The sequence below is a fragment of the Narcine bancroftii genome, chromosome 7 (genome assembly GCF_036971445.1).
Source record: "Narcine bancroftii isolate sNarBan1 chromosome 7, sNarBan1.hap1, whole genome shotgun sequence".
Classification (NCBI taxonomy): domain Eukaryota; kingdom Metazoa; phylum Chordata; class Chondrichthyes; order Torpediniformes; family Narcinidae; genus Narcine; species Narcine bancroftii.
Genome location: NC_091475.1, coordinates 193,474,999 through 193,495,510, shown reverse-complemented (window position 1 = coordinate 193,495,510; position 20,512 = coordinate 193,474,999). Strand labels below are relative to the sequence as shown.

Below are 20,512 nucleotides of genomic sequence, written 5' to 3'. Positions count from 1 at the left end.
ATAGAATTGGATGCCCTTTTACTAGAGATCGAAAAAGCCTTGAATACATTACAGGCAAATAAGTCACCAGGAGAAAATGGTTTCCCACCCTTCAATTTAAAACATTTTTGATGCCTCTCATTATGGAGGTATTGGACCGGGAAGTTGAAACCAAGACTCTTCCGGAATCCTTCTCAACAGCTATTATTACAGTACTACCGAAAAGAAAAAGATGCCCACAAAAAACGTTTTCATACAGACCAATCTCCTTGTTAAATGCAGGTTATAAAATTTTGGCAAAAGCATTAGCCAATAGGCTAAGGGAATATATAACTAAACATGATAAATTTAGATCAGGTGGGCTTCATTAAAAAAAGACACTGCAGATAATTTGAACAGACTATTTAATATAATTCATTTTGCTAAATCTAAAGAAAATCCAAGAATAACTGTCAATGGAAGCAGAAAAGGTATTTGATCGACTAGAATGGCCATTCTTATTCAAAATACTAGAAAAATTTAGAATGGGCCAAACATTCAATGATTGGATAAAACCTCAATCATCAACCACAAGCCTAAATTATAATCAATGGGCATGTGTTGACATTTCCTTTGAGTAGATCCATCAGACAGTGGACCCACTGTCTCCAGGTCTCTTTGTTTTGCAACTGAGCCATTAGCAGAAATTAAAAGGAGATATCCAGATACAAAGAGATTCAGAGTTGGCCAGGAAGAGCTTAAAATTAACTTATTTGCAGATGATGTGCTGCTATATTTATCTGACCTGTCTGAGTCTATGACCAAACTACAGACCACACTGGAAAAATACAGGAGACTTTCAGGTTACAAAATAAATTTGGAAAAATTTTGACGATGAAAGATTACTATTTGAATGGTAATAGATTAAGAGATGGGGAAGTGCAGAGAGACCTAGGGGTACTTGTACACCAGTCTCTAAAGGCGAGCATGTAGGTACAGCAGGCGGTTAAAAAGGCAAATGGTATGTTGGCCTTCATATCAAGAGGGTTTGAGTATAGGAACAAGGATACCTTACTGCAGCTGTACAGGGCCTTGGTGAGACCCCATCTGGAGTATTGTGTGCAGTTTTGGTCACTTTATCTAAGGAAGGATGTTCTTGCAATGGAGGGAGTGCAGAGGAGATTCACCAGGCTGATACCTGGAATGGCAGAAATGACTTATGAGGAAAGATTGCACAAATTGGGATTGTACTCGCTGGAGTTTAGAAGATTGAGAGAGGATCTCATAGAGACCTATAAAATTCTGGCAGGACTGGACAGAATTGACACAGATGGGATATTTCCAATGATGGGAAAATCCAGAACCCGGGGCCATGGTTCGAGGATAATAGGCAAATCATTTAGGACCGAGATGAGGAGGAATTTCTTTACCCAGAGGGTGGTGAATCTGTGGGATTCATTGCCACAGAGGGCAGTAGAGGCAGGTTCATTAAATATATTTAAGAGGGAATTAGATCTATTTCTTCAGTATAAGGATATTAAAGGTTACGGACAGAAGGCGGGGACGGGGTACTGAACTTTAAGATCGGCCATGATCTCGTTGAATGGCGGAGCAGGCTCGAAGGGCTGAATGACCTACTCCTGCTCCTATCTTCTATGTTTCTATATCAAATAAGGAGCCAGTTTAAATGGAAACTGAATGGAATTAAATATTTAGGAATAATGATGGATAATTACTTACAAAATTTGTACAAACCTAACTATCTCCCACTGCTTGGAAAGTTAGAGGAGGAATTACAAAGATGGAAAGACCTGCTTATTACCTTAATTGGAAGGCTTAATTGTGTGAAAATTAAAGCAATGCCAAGACTGCAATATCTCCTTCAATTGTTGCTGTTTCTTTGCCGAACAATTTTTCTAAGACGCTTAATGGTCATTTAAGACAATTTCTTTGGAATAATAGTTCTTAGGATCTCCACAGAAAAACTGACATGGAAATATAAATTGGGAGGAGTAAGATTAACAGATTTTTAAAAATATTATTTAGCAGTCCAGGCGAGGTTCCTCTCATCCTTTTTCAAAGGAGAGAACTCTCCCTCATGAATTCAAATGGGACTACATACAATGATAGAGGGGCAGCAAAGGATTTCATATATAAATGGGATGTCAAATCATAACAAAAAATCCCAGATAATCCCATTCTAATACATATGATTAAAATTTGGGATGAGAGTATTGGAAAAAATGTGGGGACCCAAAAAAATAAATGACACTTTTATTAAGATATGGCAGCCACACTTAGATTATATAGGATTCAATTGTAAACTTGACCCTTCAAGATACGTAAAGATGTGATATCCCAGAAAAAGAATCACGAACAGAAAATAAAACAAGAGCTCCGACGGTGTGCAAAGTTATATTCTTATATTTGTGAGTGGTTGGGGGGGGGGGGGGGGGGGAGAAGAGAAGAGTGATTTTTTTTATTTTTCTTTTGTTTGTAAACATTTTATATATATTTGAAATTTATAAAAGTATTTATGGAAAAAAATGAAAAAATAAGGTTTTTTTTTAAAAATTGAGCCCACATTTACCACTTCAGCTGGAAGCTCATTCCACACACCCATCACTCTCTGTGGGTGAAGAAATTCCCCCCCATGTCCTCCCAAACTTTTCCTCTTTCACCCTTAACCCACGTCCTCTGGTTTGAATCTCAGATAGTGCAGTGGTTAAAGCATTGGTCTTATAAACCAGGGGTCATGAGTTCATTCCTCGTGGAAGACAAAGTTAAAGAATTTAAAATCATATTGCATGATGTTTCTCTTCGCCTGCTGCAAGGCAGACAGATTTGCCACCGGTGGGAATTGCCTAAGCACCTCTTTCAAACTTAACAGTCAAAGAAAGATAAGCAAAACATTCTAAATGTATTTCGTGACAATAATGGAACCTTTACTGTATCTCCCCTACCTTCAGTGGATATATTCTGTCTATTTCCCCTCAATTTTAAATACAGTACATTTCTAATTATTCAAAACGCTCAGGATTGGACGTGTATCGGTGAACTGCATTTTTCGGATAACTGAGAAATGGCTTTAAGCAGAATACTTGATTTGACCATCGCTGATCCCTGACACCTCCCCATTGCCATGACCAAACCTGCCCAGGAGCCTGAGGTCTCCGCTCCTGCTGTTGCCACCCCCACAACTGTCTAACACTGTCACTGCCACTCCCCTCCCAGTCCAATGCTGCTGCAGCCACCCCCTTAGGTCCGCCACTGCCGAAAAATCAGTGCCCCACCCTCCTACCCTGGATACCATAACATCCCCTATTAGATTTGTCTGACACCAATTCTGGAGACCGTGGAGAACCAAATACAGTGAAGGGTAAAGAAGAAATGGAAAGAGAGAGGGGAGGGAGTTACCTGAAATGAGGACTATCTCCCCATGCACTGCCTGACCTGCCAACTTATTCCAGATGCTCACTCATATTTCCAAACTGGTGCTAACAGTGTGTCAGAGCCCCACATTTCAACTTCTGATGTCACGTTGCAGACGAAAATCATTTTGGATAACTGAGAATTTCAGTTAAGTTGTTTTCGGATAAATGGAAACGTATTGTATTTCTATCAAATCTCTCATCATTCTTTTATGCTCCAGGGAATAAAGTCCCAACCTGTTAACCTTTCCCTGTAACTCAGTTCCTGAAGTCCGGGCAACATTCTAGTAAATCTTCCCTGCACTCTTTCCATCTTATTGATATATTTCCTGTAGTTAGGTGACCAAAACTGCACACAAAACTCCAAATTTGGCCTGACCAATTGTGGTGAATCTCTGCCAAGCTGTCCGTCTTCCCTTTGGCTAACCTTGCTGTACTAACATTGGCTGTGCAATATCTCTACTGTTAAGGACACTCCCCTTGGCTGTGTATGCACCCATTGTCTTTCATTATTGAACCATTAGTTTCTGCTAATAAAAGCCATGATTGTTGTTTGACCACATCATCTTTGTCTACTTCATCAACTGGCACCTCACCAATATCCCAACTCCTGTACTCAATACTGTTCTTTTATTTATGAAGGCCAATATGCCAAGACCTCTCTTAACAACCGTATCTACTGCGATGCCACTTTTAGGGAATTACGTATCTATATTCCCAGATCCATCTATTCTACAGCACTCCAAAATGCCCCATCATTTATTGTGCATATTCTTTCTTGGTTGGTCCTTCCAAAATACAACACCTCACACTCTACTCTGCAAGCTTTGAAAACCTTATTCGCTGTCCACCACATCTCCAATCTTAGTGTCATCTGCAAACTTGCTGATCCAATTTACATTATCATCTAGATCATTGATATAAATGACAAACAAAAATGGTTCCAGTACTGATCCCTGAGGCACACCACTAGTTATAGGCCTCCAATCTCAGAAGCAATCTTCCACCACTTCTCCCGTCCAGCCATTGTCAAATTCAGTTCACTACTTCACCATGAATAGCTAAGTTCATGTAAACATCCATAACCTTTCCTTCATCAACTTTCCTGGTAACCTCCTCGAAAAACTCTAAGACATACCACACACAGTCCCTGGCTATCCAAATAATATATCCAATCTCTCAGGACACCAAGCAATAGATTAACATGAGCTACCCTCCAATCCTCTGGCACCACATCTGTGGCTAAGGACATTTAAATATTTCTGCCAGAGCCACTGCAATTTCTACACGAGCCTCCCTCAAGGCCTGAGGGAATATCTTGTCAGGCCCTAGGGATTTATCCACCCTATTCACTTTAAGGCATCAGGCTTCCTCCTCTTTAATCTGCATAGGTTCCATGACCTCACTGTTTGTTTTCCTTACTTCCAACGACTCAGGGCCAGTTTCCTGAGTGAATACTGATGAAAAAATATTTAAGATCTCCCCCATCTCTTCTGGCTCCTCTGCTTCAAGAGGACCAATTTTGTCCCTTACTATCCTTTTGCTCTTAATATATCTGTAGATATCCTTAGGATTTTCCCTCACCTTGTCGGCCAAAGTAAACTCATGTCTACTTTTATCCTCCCGATTTCTTTCTTGAGGTTTTTCTTGCATTTTTTACACTCCTTAAGTACCTCATTTGCTCCATGTTGCCTATACCTATTATACACCTTCTCTTCATCCAAACCACATCCCAATATCCCTTTAACCAAGGTTCCCTATACCTTCTAACCTTGCCTTTGATCCTGACAGGAACATACAAAATCTGTACTCTCAAAATTTCACCTTTGAAAGTCCTCCACTTACCTCATACATTCCTGCTCGAAAACAACCTAGTCCAATCTATGCATTCTAGATCCTTTCTCATTTCTTCAAAATTGGCCTTTCTCCAATTCAGAATCTCAACCCGAGGCCCAGGCCTATCCTTTTCCATAATTAACTTGAAACTAATGGCATTATGATTAGTGGATCCAAAATGTTCCCCTTCATACTTCTGTCACGTCTCGATTCCCATTAAGAGATTCAGTATTGCACTCTCTCTAGTTGGTACCTCAAAATATTGATTTAAACATTCCTGAACACTTTTGACAAACTCCAAGCCGTCCAGCCCTTTTACAGTACAGGAGTCCCAGTAAATATGTGGAAAGTTAAAATCTCCTACTTAACTTTACATTCCTGCAACTGTCTGCTCCTTCAATTCTCGCTGACTATTGGGCAGTCTATAATACAACTCCATGAGTGTGATCATACCCTTTTCTGTTCGTAAGATCCACCCATGTAGCCTCAGTAGACGAGCCCTCTGGACAATTCTGCCTGAGCACAGCTGCGATATTTTCTCTAGCAATGCCACTCCTCCCCCTTTCATCCACCCCCCCCCCCCCCCATTCTATCGTGTTTGAACCAATAAAAGCCTAGAACATTGAGCTGCCAGTCCTGCCCCTCCTACAACCATATTTCACTGATGGCCACAATGTCATATTTCCACATGCCAATCCACACTCTAAGCTCATCTGCCTTTCCTACATTACTCCTTGCCTTGAAATGATGCATCTGAGAACATTTTCACCACATTCAAACTGTTAATTTCTAATGATTGTCTAATTTTCTTTTTCAACATTTTTATTGAATTTCCACACCAAAAAATACAGAGTACATAAAGATACATATTAAAAGTGAAAAAAATTACAATTCGATCATACCATTTCATCCAAGGTACCCAGCATTCTCAAGCAAATTATAGTAATATTTTATTATAAAAAGAAAATCTCAGCCCACTACCAAAAATGAAGCTGTTAGGCCAAAGAGGGGGGGGAAAAAATCCTTATCAGAATAAAAAAAAATTACACCTCTGCATTAATACCAAATCAAGGATTTTGAAAGTAATTCAAAAAGAGTCCCCACAGTGTTTGAAAACTTAAATTCAAATCAGAAATTGAGCATCGAATCTTCTCTAAATTTAAACATGACATATCGTCACATAACCATTGATCATGAGTAGGCAGAACAACATCCTTCTATTTGAGCAACACTGCCTGCCTAGCCATAAGAGAAATAAAGGTTAATACATGCAAGTCAGATGCTGTTAAAAAGTTATGTCACTCTCTCCAACTGTACCAACAAGGGAGTTAAAGGATTAGGCTTAAAATTAACTTTAAAAAGTACAGAAAAAGTTTGAAATACTTCATTTCAGTATTTCCCAAGACTCTGGCATGTCAAAAACATAAAAATTATTGTTGCATCTATCACAACAAGGAGTTACATTTGCATAAAAGCAAGATAGTTTGACTTTGGACATGCAATTTTAACATCATCTTTTCCCTCCTCCATTCCTTATCTGCTCTGACACTCTGGTTCCCCTCCCCTTGCAAATCAAGTTTAAACCTACCGGAGCAGCACCAGCAAACCTGCCCACAAGGACGTTAGTCCCCTAAAAGTTCAGATGCAAACCATCCCATTGGAACATGTCCCACTTTCCTGGAAGAGAGCACAATGATCCAGAAACCTTAACCCTCCCATCGATACCATGTCTTCAGCACATGTTAAGTTGCATTATCCTTCCTATTTATGTTCACCAGCACAAGGCATGGGTAGCGATCTTGAGACCACTATCCTGGAGGTGCTATCCTTCAAACTGGTGCTAACTCCCTGAACTCTCCTTGCAGGACTTCTCAGCCTTCCTACCCACATCATTGGTCCCTACATGGACCACCACATCTGACTGCTCACCCTCCCTCCTGAGGATGCCGTGAACCGGATCTAAGATGTCTCAGAATTGGCACAAGGGAGGCAACTTCCAGGATATTCTATCTCATCCACAGAGCCTCTTATTTGTCTCCCTAACTATGGAATCCCCTATAACTAGAGCAAACCTCCTCCTCCCTTCCCTTCTTAGTCTCCATGCCAGAGACCATTTTTTCCCAGGTGCTGGTACAGACAGCAGCTTGACTAGGTTGGGTGGGAGGGGAGGGAGAGAGACGGCAGCTTGATTCGGGTGGGCGAGGGGGAGAGAGACGCCAGTGCAACTGGAAGGGGGGTGAATACGGCAGCACTATTCGGGTGGGCTTAAATTTGTTCTGAAATCCGGAAAAATCTGAAATTCAGAACACACGGTCTCCCAAGGGTTCTGGATAAAGGACTGTGTACCTGTACCAATATTCACCTTCCTTCCAATCCAAATAAAAGCATCAATGATAATAATCCTCAATTGTCTAATACTTAACTAAGTTCATTTACCTTTAAAACCTTGTGCTTCAATATGCCAATAAGCCAGTTATCTGACACCTTATCAAAAACCTTCAGAAAGTACTCACACAGCTGATCAACTGCATTATCCTAATCAACTCTTTTTAACATCTCATCAAAAGCTCCAATCACTTTGCTGAAGCAAATTGTGCCTCCTGACAAATTTGTCCTGGTTCACATTAATTAATTAATTTCCCTTCAGACGACCATTAATTTTGTCCAGCATTAACATTTTCAAAGCTCCCCAACAGTAGGACTTGCCTATAGTTACTGGGCCTGCACCTACTCACTTTTTTAAAAAAAGGAGGGAATAGCATTTATTACTCTCTTGCCCTCTGGCATCACCACTATATCCAGAGAGTACCGGAAGATTAGATTAATGTTCCCATTATTTCCTCCAGTATTTCACTTAAAATCCTTGAATGCACCATGATGACTTCTTTACCACAAGTTCAACAAATTTTCTAATATCTTTCTTTGATAGCATGGAAATATGATTATTTCAATGAGCAAAACATCATCACAAAAGAGGGTTGTCATAGGTTACAACAGAATATATACAGGATGGAGAGTTGGGTGGAAAAGTGGCAGATGGAGTTTAAGCTGAATAAGTGTGAAATGAAACATTTAGAAGGTTGAACTTGAAGACAGAGTATGTGGTTAATGGCAGGATCCTTAAGTGAGAACAGAGAGATCTCACTGGCTTTATACAAAGCCCAAGAACAGTTTGACAATTAACACCATCATCCCCTCAAAACTAATCAGCAAATTCTAAGACCTGGGAGCAAACACCACACTGTGTAATTGGATCATGGATTTCCTACCGCCAGACCACAATCAATGAAGATTGGTAAGAACATCTCCTCCACAATCTCAATCAGTACTGGAGCGGCGCAGGGCTGTGTTCTTAGTCCTCTGCTCTATTCACTTTACACTTACGACTGTGTGGCCTGGTACCACAATAACACCATCTACAAATTTGCTGGTGATACCAGAGAAGCGGGCTGTATAAAGGAAGGGGATGAGTCAACATATTGATGAAGATTGAAAACTTGGCTGAATGGTACATCAACAACAACCTTGCACTCATGTCACCAAACAAAGGAGCTGATTGTTGACTTCAGGATCATTGGGGGAAATCAGAGGTGGAGAAGGTGAGCAATTTTAAGTTATTGGGAGTGACCATTCTGGAGGATCTTTCCTGGACCCAACAAACTAATGGCATAGTGAAGAAAGCACGTCAGCACCTCTACTTCCTCAGGAGTTTGCAGAGGTTTGGTATGACACAAGAAACTCTGGCAAATTTCTACAGAGATGTGATGGAAAGTGTGCTGACTGGCTGCATCATGGTCTGGTATGGGGACACCAATGCCCCTGAGCGTAAAGCCCTCCAAAATGTAGTGGACACAGCCCAAGACATGAGAGGCAAAAACCTACTGACTATTGAGTACATCTACAGACAACACTGCCATTGGACAGCTGCAATCATAAAGGACCCCTCCCACCCACTACTCGCTCTGTTTTCACTGCAGCCATCAGGAAAGAGGTACAAGTGCCACAAGACTCACACCACCAGCTTCAGGGGCAGCTGCTACCCCTCCAACATCCGACTCCTCATGACAAGCTCAGAGACTCATTTAAGGCCTCTTACTTGTGCACTTTATTGATTTTATCTTTATTGCACAGTTTATTTACATTCATTATCTGTTTACAGACTTTGTTTGTTTACATTGTTAGGAGCCCAGGGGACCCCAAAACCCAACAGCAATAGATATTCACCAAGACAAATGGTTACTTAAACAAAAGTCGCTTTTAATTATCTTTAAACATGAAAACAGAATCACACTTTAACTTATCACTATTGACCTAATTAACCTAACTTAACCCCTTTCTAATTCTAAGCGCACGTGTATATAATGTGTGTGTAAGTTCAGAAAAGTTCTTGGATTCACAGTTCAATCTCACTTCTCATTCCTCCAAGTTCACTGGTTGCAGGCAATTCATATACTGTGCACAGAATTTAACATTTATAAAGTTTGGCAGGCTTTGGTGCTTGAAAGGTAAATGGTTACAACTCAGGAAGGTTCTTTCAGGGAGAGATTTGTTGTAGATTTACTTCCATCCGCCACTTCAGTCTCTTGCTGAAGAAACTCCCCCCCCACCAGGGTTCTCCAGATGATAATCTCTTTCTTTTAGGTCACCACAGAGCGCCTTTTCATTTCTCTTATTCCAAGTGAAACATTAGACAGCCTCTCCTCTTGAATGAACCACAAGGGCTTTGACCAGGCTGAACTAAGCACTCACAACCCATCTTCCAGTCCCAGTTGCTGCTGTTGACTGTAACACTGTAGAAGTGATCTCTGTGTGTGTCTCTCTCTGAAAGCCTGTTTGACTCTCTCTGCTTGTAAAACCACATGACCCTCCTAGAACAGCAAGTTCCCCTCCAGACAGGAGGCTGCTCCGACAAGCTCTTTCATCTGTTGCCTTTTTGTAAACAACAATCCATTAGTGAAGTCTCTTGGGCACTCTCCAAAGCTTTTGCAAATTCTCTAGCATTAGCAGAGCTCCAGTATTTTAAATAAGATCTGTTTTAAAGTATTTGTATGTGACTGACACTAACAAACTCTACCACAATTTATCTCCCAAAAACATATCTAAATTCTGTCACATAGCAAAATAACAATTTCTTTATCACAGGAAGAAGCTGGTCAGCATTTGTAATTTTGATTTTTGCAATTTCAAAGGGCTGTTTTTATTTCCAGTTTTTGCAAGATATGTCAAACTTGCTACCCTAACTTCTCACATGTTGCACTTTGTTGATTCTTAACAACATTGCACATGATCGCACTCCAACCTACGCTTTGATCAAGTGTAACCAAAGTTACCAATAAAACAGCAACCATCCTTTCATGATTGCTACAAAATTACAGATGCTAAATTGTATCCTATCACGATGAAACATTACGACAGCAAAGCCAAAAAGAATAGGCAGCATAAACCAGAACTTGCAGATGCTAAAAGCATGAAGTACAAAGTCAAATAACTTTGAAAAGTAGATTTGGGATGTTGGTTTAACATTAAATTCTACAGGTATTTTACAAAAGATCAGAATTTATTGTTATATGTCACAAAATTCATTGTTTATCAGCAGCATCTCAGAACAAACATTTATATAAAAACCACATTATAAATTAAATTAAAATAATGGAAATAAAAGAAAAAGCAATATTGTGCCTATATTTCATGTTCATTCAAAAACCTGATGGCAGAGGGAAGAAGCTGTCCTTGTGTCACGACTTTAGGCTCCTGTACCTTTATCCCTCAATGGCGGCAGAGTGAACAGGATATGGTGCTGGGGCTCCTTGAGGAAAGAGGCTGCTTTCTTAACATCTTGTAGATGTCCTTGATAGAGTGAAGACTGATCCCAGTGATGTCACAGGCCGAGTTAACAGCCCTCTGGGGTTTTTTTTGACCTGAGCATTGGCACCTCCATTCCAGGCGGAATGCTCTTCATGGTACACCTCTAGAAGTTTTCAAATCTTTGGCGACATACCAAATCTTCTCCAACTCTTCATTATTACTTTGATTTTAATTTTAAACATCTCTGAACATCAGATTCTTAGAAATTTTAAATCATTGATCATTTTGTCACAGGAATTTTGTTTTGCCACATCTCTGAATTAATTTAGAGGCTGGGCCTCCATCTCGACTGTCATTAACTCAGTCACCACTGATGAATTTAAGAGTTGAGAGCCAGAACTGCATTGGACCCAGGTAAGCACAGGCCATGTAGGTTGCTGTGGAGTGAATTTTTTGTAAAAGACAAAATATATGCTGATTATAGTTAAGAGTATGGATGAACAGAGGGACCTTGGGGTTCAAATCCATACATCCCTCAAAGTCACTGCACAGGTTGATAGGAGAGTTAAGAAGCCCTATGGAATGCTGGGATTCATTAATAGGGGGATTGAATTCAGGAGTAGAAAGGTCATGTTGCAACTCTACAAACCTTTGGTTAAGACTACACTTAGAGTATTGTGTTCAGTTCGTGTCATCTCATTATAGGAAGGATGTAAAAGCTATGGAAAGGGTGCCAAGATGTTATCTGGTTTGGAAAATAAGTCTTATGAGGCAAGATTAGCAGAACTGGGACTTTTCTCCTTAGAGCATAGAAGGATGAGAGGAGACTTGATAGAGGTCTACAAGATTATGAGAGATATAGATAGGGTGGACACCCAGCACCTGTTTCCCAGGCCAGGATCAGCAAACACAAGAGGACATACCGTATGTACAAAATTAAGGGAGGGAAGTTTGGGGGAGACATCAGGAGTAAATGGGTTTTTTTTTAAATATAAACACAGAGTTGTGGCCTCCTGAAATGCCTTGCCGGGGTTAGTGGTGCAGGCTGAAACATTGGGGGCATTTAAAGAAGCTTTTAGACAGACACATGGATGAAAGAAAAACAGAGGGTTTGGGGTAGGGAGAATTTTTTAAAGGAAGGAATATATGGGCCGGTACAACCTCAAGGGCTGAAGGCCCTGTACTGTGCTATATTGTTCTATATACAAGAGAAGACATATGCAGAATGGACAAAAGGGAAAGGAGACCCAAGTGCAAGATTTGGCTCGAGAGAATGAAGATACTAAAATAGCATGGATGGATGTTACACACTGAACGTCTGCATTTATGCTTAGATGCTGCATTTTGCAGGGACAGTTACCTTAATTTAAATAAAAGATACTGGAGTAGTTTGAACACAATTTTTTTTTTTAATTTTAAACTATCCATTAAAAAGCATTTCCTGCAGATCCCACAAGAAGTTATATTCTGCCTCCAACTGGTATCAATTTGATACTTTAATGTTGTCTTTTTCTCCTTTCATTGCTTGCTTCCTGTTGTACTTCCTTTATATCACTTTTCTGACTGACTAACCAACAATTTGATGTCCAGATAATGGATTACAGAGAGATGTCAGAAAGTAAGCAATATGGTACAGGCAGTCCCCAGGTTACTAATGAGATCTGTTTCTAAGATTGTCTTTAAGTCGAATTTGTAGGTGCTACGTACGTACACGACAGCACTGATAAAAATTAGCCCAGATGGTGTTATATTTAAAATAATATTTTTAATTATTAATCAACAATTATTTAACACCTACTCTAATTTAATGAACTTATCTAAACTTAACTAAATTTATATACAATTATCTAACTTAAACTTTAACTATGCACAAATATATTGATGGATGTGGAATACCCCAAACCACTACAGCTAAGCGCTCAATTCTTGGAAGACAGTTCCAAGTTGAAAGTTCAGAAATTCGTTGATGACACATGGGCTTGAGATTGATGCGACAAGAAGGCTTTAAAATGGTGAGAAACAAAGGCTTTAAAATGGTGTGACACACAAAGGCTTTAAAATGGTGAGACATGCAGGTTTCAGGATGGTTCAGACACACAGGCCTTAAACTTAGATGAAAGTTCATGAACTGGGAGGTAGAGACTGGGGCGTGACAGAAGGTTCATTAACTCACTGAAACCCTTGCTCTGGTACTTCAGAGAAATGTCCTTTACAGACCAGGGCCTTCTTCAGCAATTAGAACCCCTTTTATGGATCAGTTCATTAACTCACTGAAACCCTTGCTCTGGTACTTCAGAGAAATGTCCTTTACAGACCAGGGCCTTCTTCAGCAATTAGAACCCCTTTTATGGATCAGTTGAAATGGAGTGGAGTATTTCTTCTGCCAAAAGAGAACAGGTCAGTTGAGTAGAGTGCAGTACTGCTGCCAACAGAGAACCCTTTTCGCAGGTCAGTCAAGTAGAGTGGAATGTGTCACACCATTTATGATCCAGGCTCTTCAAAGGCGACAGTAAAAGAGGAATATGATTAATTCCTTACTTCAATTCCTGACTCTCAATTAATTATGTGATCTCCTGCCTTCTGTAACTTAGTTCACTAATAACTAATAAAAATAACAAAAAAATCCATGACAGTATTTCAGTTATTCTTAAAACTTGTTCATAAAAACACTACACTTTCCATCCCAACAATCTACACATTACTTCCACTCCACATTAATAAAGGCAGTGCAAAGCGACAGGTCAAATTTCAATTGAGCAAAATGAATTCCACAGTTGACTATTAACACATCAGACAAAAACAGGTTAAAACTCAGACATTTTCCTTCTCCACAAATATCAATTCAGCTCCATTCGTTTCATATTGTGTGAAAGGGTAATTAGGGATCAAATGTGGAAAATCTGCTTCCTGGCACCTCGCAAAACCATACATCACTTCTGGAGTACCATCCATCAATTGGCCAGAGATCAATTTTTATGATTAGGCTACAATTCTTCTACCCATTAAAAATATACTTTAAAATTTGACCAGCCAATTTTCTTAAACTTAGACACTCAAGCTACAGATCCAACTAATGTGCTAGGCCCTTCCAGCTTTCTCCTTTCAATTTCATGTTCAGCAACAATTTCAATCTGTATTTCACAGCATTACATGATCTTGTGTTTATTTTCTCTCAACATAAAGTGATTTCATAAAGATTGGAATTATTTCAGTAATCCCAGCCTCAGAGATTTCCTTTCATATTTTCCATTTTTCCCCTCCCCTTTCTGCATTTAAAACCAACTTGGTTTCTCTTCTTAATTATTATAAAAAGTCTTCAACCTGGAGTATTAATCCAGTCTCTCTCTCCACATATTACGCTTTACCTGCTGAATGTTACCCAAAAGTCCGAAGACGCTGTGGTTGTAGTAAAAAAAGCACCAAAATGTTGAAGGAACTCAGCTGGTCTTTCAGCATCCATAGGAGACAAAGATATATTGCCAATGTTTCAGGCCTGAGTCTTTCTTCATTTTTTTTGCTCATTCTGCTCATCCCTTGAGGGGTTCAGGACCAAAACAACAGCAATACATCTTCATCTCCCATGGACACTGAAAGATTGGCTGAGTTCCTCCAGTATTTCAGTGTGTTTTAACGGCAGTGTTCACAGTGTTTTGTTTTGATTTTCAAACCTTAAGCCTCATGTCTAGCCTTAAGACAAAGGAACCACAACCTTAAAAAGATATTTTAAACTTGAAGAGAGTTCCCGGTCTGTCGGACATGCGTTTGGGGATTTTCCTCATTATGATAAGAATTCTTCAGTCATAGGCAGTGGAGGTCCTCCTTGGAATACTAGTCCTTTTGTGATTACTGAGCTCACTAGCATTCTCTTTCATCCTAATAATGTTCCAAACTGTTGATTTTGGTAATCCTGAAATTTGGGCAATGTCTCTTCCTGTTTTATTCTTGTATTTCAGCCTCATAATGATTTATGTGACTTTTATTCGCACAACTCTCGTCCTCATGTTGAAAAATGGCAACTATGCACTCTAATGGTGATCAAAAGCTTACAAGCAAGCCTAGCTCTCTTACACCTGCACCCACGAAGCAATTAAACATACCCAAGCACTCACAAATACCTGTGAAGCCAAATAACCCAAACATTATGGTGCCCTGAAATGAAGGGACTGTATATAAAGGGTGCTGTAATTTCTACACGGTCAAACCAAAATGTATACAAATAACCTTGAATAAAATCTGGAACGTGCACATTAGTTATATGCAAATTGTTTGATTGCAAATTTAAGTGTAGAGCACAGAGGCAAATAAAGGGGAAAAAAATGTCATCCCAAATATTATGGAGGTTTATAACCCTACTCAACAAATTAAATCGTCCCTACCTCACATCCATAACCCTCTACTTTTCTTGCAGCCATGAGCCCGAGACTTTTAAATGTCCTAATTGTACCAGCCTCCAACCACCACATCTGCCAGTGTATTCCAGGCAACCCATTACTCCCTGTGCATAAAAACATTCTCCTGACTTCTCCCCTAAACACTCCTCCTCTCACTTTATAACGACCCCTCTGGTATTTGCAATTTTGTCCCTAGGTAAAAAGTGCTGCCTTCATATGCCTCTCACAATCTTGTCAACCTCTCAACCTTCTTCTGTCCAAACAGCTCTAGTTCTGTTGACCTTGCCTCTTGAGACATTCTCCAATCGAGTCATCCTGGTAAATCTCCTCCGAACCCTTTCCAAAGCATCCCCCATCCTTCCTGTAATGAGGCAACTATAACTGAACATAATATTCCAAGAGTGGTCTCACCAGTGCAACATTACCTCACAGCTCTTGAACTCAATCCCCTGACTAATGAAGGCAGCATACCATAAGCCTTCTTCACTACTTGATCACACTGCTAAGAATCCTGCCTTTAACTATGTACTTTCCACCTTCAAGGTAGACCCTCCAAAATACATCACTTCACAATTATCCAGATTGAACTCCATCTGCCACTTCTATGCCAACTCTGTATTAGTCTATATCCTTTTGTAATTTATGAGTCTACTATGGGTGACATTGTCAAATGCCTTGTTAAAATCTATATACATCACATCTACTGCCCTACTTTCATCAATTTCTTTGTCCTTCCTCAAAAACCTCACTTAGACTTGTGAGGCATAACCTGTCCCTCACAAAGCCATGCTGAATATCTCCAAGACCACGCTTCTCTAAATGCTCATAAATCATGTCTGATTTTTGCTGAAGCTAGACATTTAGGCACCAGTGGCTTTTCAAAAGACAATGGAACTGCTTTGGAAGGAACTTCAGAAGTAGGTACAAATGGAACAAAGTCTGGGCTCAAATGCTGATAAAGATCTTTCAAGGATTGGATTTGGAGCTTTGGGAGGGGTTCTTTTTACAAGCAAGAGAGAGAGGGAAGAAAACAGGATTCTTCTCTTAGAGAGGGAGAGAAGTCAGTTCTGCAGTAGATTTTGAGGCTGCAACATAACAAGCTGGCAGGCTTGTTGAAAACCCCATTTTGAAGACGGGTTGTGAGTTCTGAGTTCAGACTGTTCAAATCCCTCGTAGTCCTTACAAGAGGAAATGGCTGTCTAATGTTTGGAATTCTCTATCCAGAGAAGTGGTTGAGGCTGCTTCATTAGACATATTTAAAATTTGGTTAGATAAATTTTTACATGATAGAGGAATTAGGGGATATGGGGAGAAGGCAGGTAGGTGGAGTTAGGTCAAAAATTAGATCAGCCATGATCTTATTGAATGGCGGAGCAGGCTCGATGGGCCATTTTTGGCCTACTCCTGTTCCTACTTCCTATGTTCCTATGTAACAGACATTTCGACTCTCAAAATGGTTTCTGTGTGTAAGGATCTGGTTCTGTGAATGTGGCCTTGTCCACCCATAAAGCCTTTACTAAGAAATATACAATGACTTGTGGCGGCCTCAGCTGGAATGAACCAGCTGACAAGTGTTGAGTCAGCAGGGGCAGGAAGCCCCAAAGTACTGGGCTCACAGCCAGCCAGCAGGGACAACGTCGTTTCTGGGCCAAGCATCAGAAAGTTGTCTGGAGTAGGTGGTTTAAAGGGTGCCCGTGATTACTGAGTTAAGCAGTTGGTCTTGATTCAACTGCAATGACTTGTATGTTTATTTCGCTACACTATTAAATGACTACCCAACAGGCCCAAATGGCGATTTGGACCCAAATTGACGGAACAAAACATTCAGAACGCAGTAGCACTTAAGTTGCCCACTCTTTAGACCTCGCAGCCTGTGGTCTGGTTTCAGCAGGCAGAGGCCCAGTTCCATATTCGAAATATTACAGTGGATGCCATGAAGAACCACAACATGGTCAGTTCACTGGACCACGACATGGCAGGAAGAATTGCTGGTTTCCCGAGTCAACCCCCTGAAGATGACATGTACAATGCCATTAAGGCACTACACATTCGTACCTTTGTCCTGTCCCACCGTGAATGAGCAGCAAAGCTGTTGTGAATGGATGACCTGGGTGACCAAACACCGTATGCCCTTATAAATAACATGCTGGCGCTAATGGGAGGCCACAAACCCTGCCTGCTTTTTGAGCAAGTTTTCCTGGAGCAAATGCCAGAGGATATTCAGCCCCTGCAAACTGGCAGCCAGTGCTGATATCTTCTAGCAAGCAAAACAACATGGTGGACCCACCATTGAACTGGTTGCTGCGTCACACCAGGGCACTCGATGGGCCAATGCTGAGGTACGCTGTGTAGACTTTCCAGAGGCTTATGGACTCTATGGTCATGGCCTGGATTTTATATTCATTTACTTGGATGATATTCTGATTGCCAGCCGCTCTCATCAAGAGCACAGTAAACACCTATCTACTCTGCTGGCGACTCAGTGACAATAGACTGACTATCAATCCAGCCAAATGCCAGTTTGGCCTGTCCTCCATCGATTTTCTAAGTGACTGCATCGATCAGCATGGTGCAGTGCCGCTCCCATTCAATGTGGAGGCCATATGGAAGTTCTCCAGGCCAGACACAGTGAAAGGTCTACAAGAATTTGTCAGCATGGTGAATTTTTACCATCTGTTTTTGCCATTGTTGGCCCAAATTATGCGACCCCTTTTTGGACTTTTTTCTGTGCAACCAAAAAACATGAAGTGGGACAAGGAAACAACAACTGCCTTTGACAGAGCCAAGAAAGTTCAAGCCAACACAACCATGTTGGTGCCCCCTCGACCTAATGTGCCCACGGCTCTCACAGTGGATGCGTCAAGCACGGCAATTAGTGGCGTGCTGGAACAACTGCAATTATGGCCTTTGAGCAAAAATATAGCACGTTTGATAGGGAGCTTCTGGCCCTTTACCTCACCATCCACCATTTCAGGTAATTCCTCGAAGGGAGAGATTTCACCATCTTCACAGACCACAAGTCCCTCAAGTTTGCCTTTGCCAAGGTTTCAGGGCCATGGTCAGTGAGGCATCTTCCTTTATTTCAGAGTATACCACATCCATTTTGCACATTGCAGATGTTAAGGCCCAGAGGACCTCAAAACCAGCAGCAAAGAAATTCAGCAAGACAAATTGATTACTTAAACAAAAGTTACTTTTAATTTTCTTTAAATATAAAAACAGGATTAAACTTTAGCTTATTACTATTACTTAATCCCCTTCTTATTCTAAGCTCACGTTAATGTATGTATAAGTTCAGACAAGTTCTTTGATTCATAGTCCAATCTCACTCTCACTCTCTCCAAGTCTATCATGCTATAACTGTGCACAGAATTTAATAGTTTATGAATTTCACCAGGCTTTGGTGCTTGAAATGGTTACCGCTTAGGAAGGGTCTTGTTGGTTTCAGAGAGATATTTGTTAATCATTGGACAAAAGATTCCTTCTGATCAGCCACTTCAGTGCCTTGCTGCTGAACTAGTGGAAATGAATTTTCCTTCTCTGCTCGCTCTCTGCTCACTACTAGCTACGCTCACCTATCTGCCTCCCACGCTCTCTGCCTCCCACGCTCTCTCTCCAGCCTCACGCCTCTCCACGTCCACGCTCTCTGCCTCACGCTCTGCTCACGCTCTCTGCCTCCCACGCTCTCTGCTCCACCTCTCTGCCTCCCACTCTCGCTCTCGCCTCCACTCCCTCTCTGCCTCCCACGCTCTCTGCCTCCCAACGCCTCTGCCTCCCACGCTCTCTGCCTCCCACGCTCTCTGCCTCCCACGCTCTCTGCCCCACGCTCTCTCCTCCCACGCTCTCTGCCCTCTCAAGCTCCTCTGCTCTCTGCTCCAGCTCTCTGCCTCACGCTCTCTGCCTCCCACCTCTCTCCTCCCTGCTCTCCCACGCTCTCTGCCTCCCACGCTCTCTGCTCCAACGCTCTCTGCACTGCCTCCCACGCTCTCTGCCTCCCACGCTCCTGCCTCCCACGCTCTCTGCCTCCCACGCTCTCTGCCTCCCAGCTCTCTCCTCCCACGCTCTCTGCCTCCCACGCTCTCTGCCTCCCACGCTCTCTGCCTCCCACGCTCTCTGCCTCCCACGCTCTCTGCTCCGCTCTCTCCACGCTCTCTGCCTCCCACGCTCTCTGCTCCACGCTCTCGCCTCCACGCTCTGCCTCCACGCTCTCTGCCTCCCACGCTCTCTGCCTCCCACGCTCTCTGCTCCACGCTCTCTGCCTCACGCTCTCTGCCTCCCACGCTCTCCTCCCACGCTCTCTGCCTCCCACCTCTCTGCCTCCCACCTCTCTGCCTCCCACGCTCTCATCTCTCCCACGCTCTCTGCTCCGCTCCCACGCTCTCTGCCTCCACGCTCTCTGCCTCCCACGCTCTCTGCCTCCCACGCTCTCTGCCTCCCACGCTCTCTGCCTCCCACGCTCTCTGCCTCCACGCTCTCTGCCTCCCACGCTCTCTGCCTCCCACGCTCTCTGCCTCCCACGCTCTCTGCCTCCCACGCTCTCTGCCTCCCACGCTCTCTGCCTCCCACGCTCTCTGCTCCCCTCCTCTCACGCTCTCTGCCTCCACGCTCTCTGCCTCCCACGCTCTCTGCCTCCCACGCTCTCTGCCTCCCACGCTCTCTGCCTCCCACCTCGCTCTCTGCCTCCACGCTCTCGCCTCCACGCTCTCTGCCTCCCACGCTCTCTGCCTCCCACGCTCTCTGCCTCCCACGCTCTGCTTCCACGCTGCTCCACTCTGCTCCCCTCTGCCTCCCACGCTCTCTGCCTCCCACGCTCTGCTCCCACGCTCTCTGCCTCCCACGCTCTCTGCTCCCACCGCTCTGCTCACCACGCTCTGCCTCCCACGCTCTCTGCCTCCCACCGCTCTGCCTCCCACGCTCTCTGCCTCCCACGCTCTCTGCCTCCCACCGCTCTTGCCTCCCACGCGCTCTGCCTCCCACGCGCTCACGCGCTCTGCTCCACGCGCTCTGCCTCCCACCGCTCTGCCTCCCACGCGCTCTGCCTCCACGCGCTCTGCCTCCCACGCGCTCTGCCTCCCAGCGCTCTGCCTCCCA

The 20,512-nt window shown here is 42.6% G+C and overlaps 1 protein-coding gene across 7 annotated transcripts in view; it reads right to left on the bottom strand.

Moving 5' to 3' along the window:
* The window catches only part of LOC138739556 (inositol polyphosphate-4-phosphatase type I A), a 239,744-nt gene that overhangs the window by 180,362 nt on the left and 38,870 nt on the right, over positions 1-20,512 (bottom strand). Inside the window, exon 1 of one of the 7 annotated variants that reach the window (XM_069891867.1) lies at positions 13,204-13,262. The exons of the other annotated variants lie outside the window; for them this stretch is intronic. The gene's annotated coding sequence lies outside the window, so the exon portion shown is untranslated. Of the gene's footprint in view, positions 1-13,203; positions 13,263-20,512 lie in introns of those variants that run through there. 7 annotated transcript variants of the gene reach the window in all.